At 41.9% G+C, this 9,672-nt stretch overlaps 1 protein-coding gene across 3 annotated transcripts in view; it reads left to right on the top strand.

Annotated features, from left to right (window-relative positions):
• Positions 1-391: 391 nt before the first annotated feature.
• LDLRAD4 (low density lipoprotein receptor class A domain containing 4) overlaps positions 392-9,672 on the top strand; it is a 326,743-nt gene continuing 317,462 nt past the window's right edge. For all 3 annotated transcript variants that reach the window (XM_063130543.1, XM_063130544.1, XM_063130542.1), the window contains exon 1: positions 392-579. The gene's annotated coding sequence lies outside the window, so the exon portion shown is untranslated. The remainder of the gene's footprint in view (positions 580-9,672) is intronic.

Raw genomic sequence — 9,672 nt, 5'->3', positions numbered from 1 at the left:
GAAATTAATAATAATAATAACAACAGTCATTCCAGGTGGGATTTTTGTACTCAGAATAGGGCACACACGCCCCGTTATCAAGTCTTCGCCTTGGCCCGCTCCGGATGAGAGGCGTTTCTCCCCCTGGGCGCTGGTTGAGTTTGGGAGTTCGCATGATGCAAGCCAGCCTCGCTTGTTCTTCTTTACACATCCAGCCCTGCAGATGTCAGTATAGCCTGCGAATAGCCGCGCCAGGGGCTGGGCAGGAAGCTCCCCCCCCCCCAGCCCCGTCCCGGCTCCCTTCCTCCCGTCTCTCGTCCCTCGCCTGCTGTCACTAAGAGCCAGACTAGCTGCAGACAGGCAGGAGGAAGAGGGGGGGGCGGTGGAGGAGGAGGGGGAGGAGGAGGAGGGACTGGGAATGAGTTGGAAGCAGACACAGCCTCAGCGCGCAGATCTCGCCTGCTGGAGGCAGACAGACAGACAGACAGACACGGGGGAGGGAAGGAGGCGGATAAAAGAGACTTCATCTGCTCTGCATAAGGAAAAGTCCCCCCCCCCCGGTGCTTCTGGGGCGGCATGTAGGGCTCGCAGGAAGGCAAGGTGAGTGTGGACAACCTGCCCAGGGAGGGCGCGGGGGGACTGGCGCCTCCTGCCCTTGGCAAATGGGCTCATGGAGATGCCGCTCTCCGGGGAGGCGGCCCGGGGCGGGGAGGGGGGAGTCCCCGAGAAGGAAGGAAGGAAGGAAGGAAGGAGTTGCTCCGGCGGCGGCACCTAGACAGCCCGAGAAACTAAGTGTCTGGCAAAGTGAGGAGAGGCCCAAGTTGAAGGTCTGCTGCGGCTCTTAAAGGGACAAGGCGCTCCTGGGGTTGCCCCGAAGAAGCGCTTTCTCTTTCTCCTTTGTGCCTTTGGCCGCCTCTTTCCTTGGCACGCAGGCAAAGTGCATGCGGGAGTTGTGAGTGTGTGTGTAGCACACTTCCGAGAGGCAAGATGTGAACAGAAACCCGCACTTTACGTAGGACAGACCAGACGATGAGAGATCCCCAGAGCGTACATGCTTATCCGGTCTGCATAGTCCGGTGGGTCTTTGCCCGGATTTGTCATGATATCAAGGAGGAGGCATCTGTCTTTTGGGAGCCGAAATCAGAGGAGGAAATGTGGAACCAAACACTATCAGGGCTTCCCCATTCACTGGTATTCCTGGGTCAGCCAGAGGATCTGGTTGCAAGCAGCAGCTTGAAGTAAACCACCGTGACATCACTTTTATTTTATTTATTTAAAAAAAATAAATGAGTCTTTTTTGCCATCCTTGACAGGGCTTTGGGATGGTTTGTCTGAGCATGTGAGACGCATCTGGTTCTGTTGTTCTGCTGGGGAATCTTCAGAGCTGAAGATAGAGCTAGAAAGTGTGTACTTTATATTTCCGATTTGTGACTGTGGTTTAAGTAGCTGTTTTGGAGACCTAGATATGGGTTTGTTTGTTTTTGAGTTGCTGTTGTGAGAGAACACGAGCCATATCCCATGTCACTGCAAGCAAAGCTGGGATCATTTAAAAGAATGAAACATAATGGAGAAAAGACAGGTTTGAGGAATTATTTTCAAGGTAATATCTTTTAAAGACACACACACACTGTATATAAACACATGTCATTGTTGGGAATAGTTAATTTTTACACCTTGGACAGTAAAAATATTGATGCATCAGACTTCTGTGTACTTGAAAACTGTCTCAAGAAGCAGGCGCTGAGGTGACTGCATGCTGTAAACTATACAACAAAATCAGGCATACAAGTTTTATAGACGAGGCGCTAAGCATCAATGGCTGTCTGAGATTATGGAAAGTCGATACCTGCAGAAATATCTTGTCCCTTTTCATACATTGATAGAACAATTCTTTGTGCATGTTCCTTTCTTGCTCTACCTTCAGGTGCAGTTATGATGAGCTTCTGGGGTGAGCTGGGAAGTGAATTCTGCTATTATATTTGCATGTGCAGATTTTGTTGTTGTTGCTTGGGTTACTTTAATGGAGAATTATATATTTTTAGCCTTTTTGCTGAAATAATAAACCATTAGGTTGACAGCAAAACCAAGCACAAACTTACCTGCACTACTTTCAAGATCTGTCCTATTAATACTTAAAAGTTTTTAAAGTGCATCTCCTAATGTGTAAGTGGTGCCAATTATGCAGTTATTCATTTAGTAATTTAATGTGTGACCAAAGGAACATTAGGTGTTGAAAAATGTCACTATTTTAGAATGCCTGCCAGCACTTTTGCCTGCTTTTGGTGTGTGTGTGTGTGTGTGTGTACACATATACATACATATGAATGAATAATTTAATTGAAGGAGCTTCTTGGAAAAAGAAAGACACAGGATGTATCTTAGGTAGCTTAAATAACGACAACAAAGACGTTTTAAGAGTTTGACAGTGTAATCCTATGCATGCTTTCTCAGAAGTAAGTTCCACTGTGTTCTTACTTGCATTGGATTGCAGTTTAAGAATAGCTGCAGATCTGTGTAGTGAACAGATTGGGTTTTGTGAAAAGGATTGTTAGAAGTCACCATTAGAACTTTCTCTATTTCTGATTATTCTGGGATTGCATTTTAATGGTCTTGCATTTCTCAGTGATTCTCATAGTACAATCCTATGCATGTCTACTCAGAATTAAGTCCTGTTGAGTTCTTTGGGACTTACTCCCAGGTAAGTAGGTAGAGTGTTGCAGCCTCATTCTATTTAATGGAAGTCTTATATTCAGTTTGCTCCATTGATAATGATATCTGTTGATGGTGGTACAGTTGCTTTGTAGTGTTTAGGAAACATGCAAATATTACAGCTTTCCTATTGCTAGAAATAAAGGAGATAGTTTATTGGGCAGGACATTAGAGGAGATGACATATATTAAAACTGGTGAATGTGCCTACTTCGTTGCCAGCTGAAATAGTGACAAAATGTTCTGCACGTCTATATCTGTACTGGTGTTTTCAGCACAAAGTATTGAGTTACTAACTGTAAGTGTACCACAAGATTCTGTAGTGGCACAATTTTAACTGCCAAATATTCTATATGTTTGTATGAAGAGACATCTCTGTATATTTTGTGTTTTGATCTTTATTCAGTTCTGCCTCCTTCGTCAGTGGATTCATAGGCATTACATTATTATCTCTGTCAATGCATAGGTAATAGATGCTTCTGTTATTATAGAGCTCCGTTTCAGCCCAATAGTTTGAAGGCAGGACTCCAAAATTCCAACACTAATAAACGGTTCTTGATTAGTCTATACTTTTTTCCGGTGTTGGTTTCTTACTTCCTCATTGTGCATTTTTAGCCTGCAGGTTTGTTTCCTCCCTGAGGGAAGTGTCTATGTTCAATGCACCTGTCCCCCTCAGCAGCAGTAGTTCCTCTATGAAAGCCATGTTGTCCTAACTGTGAAGAAAATGAGATGAAGTAGTGTGAAGGCTAGTGTCTGTGCTGGCCTAAGCGGCTCTGTTGAAGGAACATACCCAAAGCAACCCAGCCCCAGCTCATCATTTGTGTTTCCTCTTTCTGCAGAAGATCTGCTGGTCAGTTCAAGACAAAATGTGAAATACGGCCACTGCCTCCTAGTTGTCCCTTAAAGATTTAAGGTCAAAATTGTGAGAGGGTCTCTATGTTATTCGTTATTGCTTAGAAGATGGAGAATCCTGTTGGATTCTCCATCTCACTGTGTGAGTGTTTTCCCATCAAGGTCCTATTTTTCTGTCCTCTGCCTGCTCTCCTTCCAACTTTCAGGTACTTTGTTTTTGGGCAATCTGTCCCTTCGCCTATCTGGTGAGTTCTCTGCCCATTTAATTTTCCAGTCCTTGTTCTCACATGTGTCCACACCAGCTACCCCCATCCATACCGCAAGTGTGGATTTTTACAACCACCCAAACTAACCTTTTGACTTTCTTTAAAGAAGCTGCCATTTTTTTTTGGATAGGCTAGTGGCTAGCCAGTCTATGCATGTGGCATCATAGCAGCTCAGCCAATCGTCATGAGAGTTTACACTATCACTAAATTCTATGACACATTGCAATAATGGTTTTCCAATACTGGCCCCATTCAGACAACACGCTAAACCATGCTGCTTAACCACAAAATGGTTAATTCCATTAACCATTTTGTGGTTAAGCAGCGTAGTTTAGCGTGTTGTCTGAACGGGGCCATTTTTTCTCTCTCTAAACATACTTGTAGCTTCCTTAGCCCAGTCAGCTTTTAGGATGGTATGTTTGGTGAGTTTTTGGGGAAGTTGTTGAGATTTGTCTGTGTTCTGTCACATTTTAATGTCGTATGTGCTGATTATTTAAAGTCTAGATTCTGTCATCTGTGTCAATATCTCTGGAACTGCATGCCTTATATAGTAATACATGAATCCATCTAGATACAATATGGATTTCTTAAAGCTATTTTTATTTAGTGTATATTCAAGATGAAGAAAAATATTTCAAAGGGGATATTTATTTGCATTTAACATGATGAATAGTTTCTTTTTTTAGTATTTACCACTACGTGGGTGCTTTCTGTAACTGAAGGGTCTAGTATTATTTCTGTGTGCCATCAGCAGCAAGGAAAACAACACATTTTTGAAAGGTTTTCAGGCAATTATTCCAGGCTTGGTCTATATAACGTCTGGATTTGTCAGTGGCACCCAGCCAAAATCAGCTGTTTATTAGAAGACCTGGTGCCAGTAGACTGGTACATTAGTTGGTAAGAATCCACCCTCTTTGTATAAACATTGCCACATTTCCCCCCTTTTCCACAACTAATGACTGTCTAAGAATAGCCTTTTTGCCTGGGAGATTGAACCAGCCTCACAGATTTCTCAGGTAGACGTATCTTTTTCTATTTTATTTAAATTCTATTGGTATCTTAAATTTTGAATTCACCAAACGACAAAGAGCATCCACTACCTGTCCCCACAGTAAAAAATCACCAGGAAGGAGAAATTACATGTATAGGAAGGTCAGAGAGCTTCGGCTATGGGGCGGTATATAAATATATAAATGTAATAAACAATCTTACCTCTGATACTGTACCTGTTCACTTGTTACTGACATCTCCCCAAAGAATGAGCTATGGGAATTATGGGATGCAATTTTCCAGGTTTTTAGCTTGTCAGTTGTTACGGCTGCATTATGAATCTAGCAACAAGAAAACCTTGCTGAGGGATGCTTCAGATACATGAGTGCATTAAACATAACCCAAAGAGAAATTGATAGTATGTTTATTTGCAATAGAAAAACATTTAATAAAGAACATCCAGAGCATCTGACTTCTAATTTACATCTCTTACTTCTAATTTACATCTCTTACAAATGGTTTGTGCCACTGTTTCACGTGTACATAACTTTTTTTATTTCCAATCTGCTCTAAAGATCAATTTTATTGGGTCTAGTAGAATAGATATTTTGGGTCTGTTTCAAACTTCAGCTGTCAAATGTGCCTTATCCAGAATTCTACAAAAGATGGCACTCTGTGTGTGTTGAGGCATAAATGCACAAGAGGGAAATAGTGTCACTATGATGAGATTGTATCGATATGATACAAGGTGTGTAGATCTGGCCTTACAGTCCAATGGGGAGATGGTTGAGTGGGACAGTGAGCATAATAACAGGTAAACTGCAGGCATGTGTAGAAGAAACTGGTGTCACTAGTCAAAATTGTTAAATTTTCTGCATCTTTTTGTTAGGCAGTACACTTGTAATGTTACAGATGTAAGAAGCTCAGGTGAAAAATATCCCTCTTCAGTTTACGCTTTTGTTCATATCTTCGGAAACCTATGGAATATGACACTCTGGCCCTTACTTGTAAACCTGTGGAGCATGACACCTTTGTAAATCTGTGGAGTATGGATGACACTTTAGGCCTTATTTGAAAGTGTGACTTATGTAAATCTTTTCTGCCAAGCTTGTTGTTCAGACAGGTTTGGAAACGACGAAGAACTGAAGTGTGATTTCTCTGTTGATTGGCAACGGAGAGCTTTCTTAGATGAAGTATGGCTGTGCTGTGCCAAATGGTTGACTTTTCTAGAAGGAAAAAACTCCAAAGGTTATGTGAAAAGTACTCTGGTTAATATATTGGCATTCCCAGAACCCACTAAATCTTGGGCAGGTTGCCAGATACCACTTAATGAGGATGCAGAATGTCTGGCACAAATCTGCATAAACACAAAAGAATTTCAAAAAAGAGAGTTTGTGAGTGTAAGTTGCATATCTATATCCCCGATTAATTTTTAATTACTACACTTTGCGCTCAAGATGGATGGAAATCTTTCCAATTAGATAATTGAGTGTTGCATCCATGACATTTTGTGTATTCTTGTGTCTCTGCCTGGTTTAAATATGTTTGTTTGTGAGGGAAGCAGAATCAGAGCTGGGTATGTTCTTTAAGGCCACAATTGCACTGCACAGATAACAATCTCCGACGCTCAGGATACCAAGCTTTCATTGAAAGCAGCTATTCCTATGGATGCAATCCTATACACATTTACTGACAGTAAGTCCCATCGAATTCAATGGTACTTCCATCTGAGTAGACGTGCATAGGATTGCTCTGAATTTTTTTAGTTCTTAATACTTCAAAGACAGGATTTTTAAAAAAAGTTTGGGCAGAGTCTGCTAAAATCTTAAATGTGAGTTTGATAGGTTGGCTGAGCTGGCTTTCCAATGGTCAGAAGTATATGGCTTTTACTATCCTGCCTCGCTCTTTGCACTTTAAAATAAGAATAAATTTGGTAAAATATACCCAGATATGCTGAATCTGCATAAGGTCTACAGTTGCAGAAAGCTCAATTGGAAAGAATACTAGGAAAGAATACTGACCGGAGTCACAAGAAGGGTTGTGCTGGAACTTTTCCTGTTTTGCTTTTCTTCTTGAAAATAGCAGTGGGCTGGAGAGGAGTCCCTTTCTACTGATATTGCTGTTTTCAAGTTGAAAAGCGAACTAAGAGAACAATGAACTCAGTCCTACATATAGGTCAATTTTCTTTCTTGGTGGGGAAGTTTGAGTGTGTGTGTCCCACCCCTAACTCATTGCAATATTTTTTAAAATCAATTTTCACTGATAGGGAATTAACTCAAAATGGCAATTTAACTACACAAAGAGTAACCATTTGTAAAAAAATACAAATCACATAATAAGGCAAGGATTAATGTGTTTTAACTTTAAATATTCCCCTCTCTTAATTCCAAAACGTCTTTCACTGAAATGATGATTGTAGCAACAGCAGTAGCTGAAGAGGGCTTGGCAAAAAGGCTTATTAAGACATTTTGCAGCGCCGTGTTGCATTACTATACGCTTCTTCTTTGCATTTGTTTTAGCATTGGCATTGTGAACACAGCGCAGCTGGGTCTCCTACATTGCTTGGCTACAGACTTCTCTCAGCTCAGATTGAAACCTGGCCTTTTTGCCTCTTACATACAGGAAGAATGGACAGAGAGATGTTTGCTTGTGTGCTGGCTCTCAAATTCCATTAAATTCTTCCCTTGGGGCCTTTAGGGCTGTTACCTTGGATAGCTGCTTTAGAATTCTGACCAGTTCTGACTGAAACCGGGAACAGATTCAGTGCCCCACTGACATTGAAGCTACTACCCTCCACTGGCAGGGAGGCACACACATATTGACCAACTCCATAAACTGTAGATATGGGGTGGGCAACTTTGGGAGGTCCAGGGACCATTTTCACCTGGGCTCCCCACTTGTGGGCCATACTCTGTGGAGTGCTGGGAAAAGATCTGTCCGTTTATTGCCGAAATTCGGCTGCAAATCGTTGCAGAGCACTAAAAGGTTAAATTCAGCTAAATTTGACGCTAGTGCTTTGTAGAGTTAAAAGTGCCATGGGGGGGGCTATCCCCCACTGCTGAATTTGGTGGCATGGTGGGAGCCCTTGAGGGCCACACAAGGGAGTGGTGGGGGTGGTGTGTCGCCCACTCCTGCTGTAGATGATGGGAAAATGGAGGGTTGGCAAAGGATTCGAGGTGTGCAATGTATTGTATATCTCCTCAAAGTAGATGGAAACAAGCTAAATCTCTCTCCTTCTCTTTCCGTTGACCTCCAAGGTACTCTCTTATTTTCTGTATATTTATCAAGGCAGTGTTAGGTTCTTCTCTACCCCCTTCCCCCACTTCCCTGTAGCACCACGAGGTAGAACAATACAAAAGCCTGGGAGCATAAGGGTATTACGGAGTAGTTTAACTGCTGTTTTTGTGGTTCTTTTCTGTCCCACTTCCTATTCTAAGAAAATTATTCAAATGGGCAGTATTTATTTAATTTCTCTACCACCCATTAGCCAAAGCTAATCTCTCATCCAGATTTCATTGCATTTAATATTCAAGAACCCAAATGGACAGAGGAGCAAAAAGACCCTGCTCAGAGCTAGGAAAGAGCTAGCACAACAGCTTTATTTTTTTTGCCTGCTTCCCAGTTATCACAGCCCTGTGTATGTGGTGTCCTGAACAATCTATTTTGGAGGGAGTAGTGTGAAAAGGGGACTTGCATTTACTGAGAAGGGGCAGAGGATGAGCAAGATAGGCAAAGTGGAGTAAAGGGACATATGTCCTAAAGTTGGAGAAAATGGCCAAGGGTGCTTCCAGCTGAGTTTTTTCTTGCACCATCACTCTGCCTCATCACAGAATGTTATGGGTTTTTTCCCCAGATGTTGTTGTCATCCATTCATAGCCGTCTGGGGTTTTCCCACCACTTCTTCCATCCTTACTGCGGAAAATCCGCCAAGGAGAAAGGGACAGCATAACTGCATAATACCTTCTAATTTGTTGTGCTAGTAGCCCTCCATCTGGAAGTAACCTGACTGAATTGAAAAGGGTACTTTACTGGTGGGGAAGTTTGAGTTCATTGGTAGGGAATTTCCATATGACTTTATATGTTAAAAAATGCCCTGACCCCTCTCTCCTGTGCCACGTATGCCTGGTCTTAAAAGTCCTAAGTTACAATGAGTTCGTTGACATTTTTCTGTTCACTAAAACAGAAATGCATTTAAGAAACTGAAGGTTTGTCAGACTGTTTATATGACAGTGCAAGTCTGTGCTTGCCAAGATCTAGATAGTCTGTTAACATTACATGTCGAGGTAGATAAATTATTGTGTCTGAGACAGAAACGCAGTTGTGTTCGGTACAAACCTGCGATACATTCCTACAGATATCTGGTGATGTATTGTAACGGAGTCGGGTAACGTGTTCAGCACCTATTTATTTGTTTAAGCATTCATAACATATTACCGTGTCCCTAAAAGTGTTGATTTTTATAAATATAGGTAATAAGCATCAAAATAGGGGAAAGAACTTTTTTTTAATGTAGCAAGCTTTGTACAATTGCTAAAACGATCATTATTGCTTACATCCAGGCATTAAATAGCTGTAAGAACTGTAAGAAATCTTGCATCAATATGGGAAGACACGCAGGTTTGCAATTTGGCAAACTATTGAAGGAGCAGAGTTTCAGAGCTCAGTGAAGCAGTAATCTGCTCTAAGTTTCAATCAGAACCAGCCATAACTCTAAAGGAGCTATCCAAGGTTTGGTTCTGAATGAAACCCAGAATGGATTCACCATCCCCCTGATATCAGAGCCAATGCTAGCGCCAGAGTATCACTATGTGTCTTGCTTGCTGCCGCAAGGGAATCTGAGCTGTCTCAGACGGAGTGTACAGTAGGACGTTGCAGGT

Source organism: Elgaria multicarinata, chromosome 7 (assembly GCF_023053635.1).
Source record: "Elgaria multicarinata webbii isolate HBS135686 ecotype San Diego chromosome 7, rElgMul1.1.pri, whole genome shotgun sequence".
NCBI classification, from domain to species: domain Eukaryota; kingdom Metazoa; phylum Chordata; class Lepidosauria; order Squamata; family Anguidae; genus Elgaria; species Elgaria multicarinata.
The sequence above is the reverse complement of the archived record's forward strand: the minus strand, read 5'-3'. Positions and strand labels throughout refer to the sequence as shown.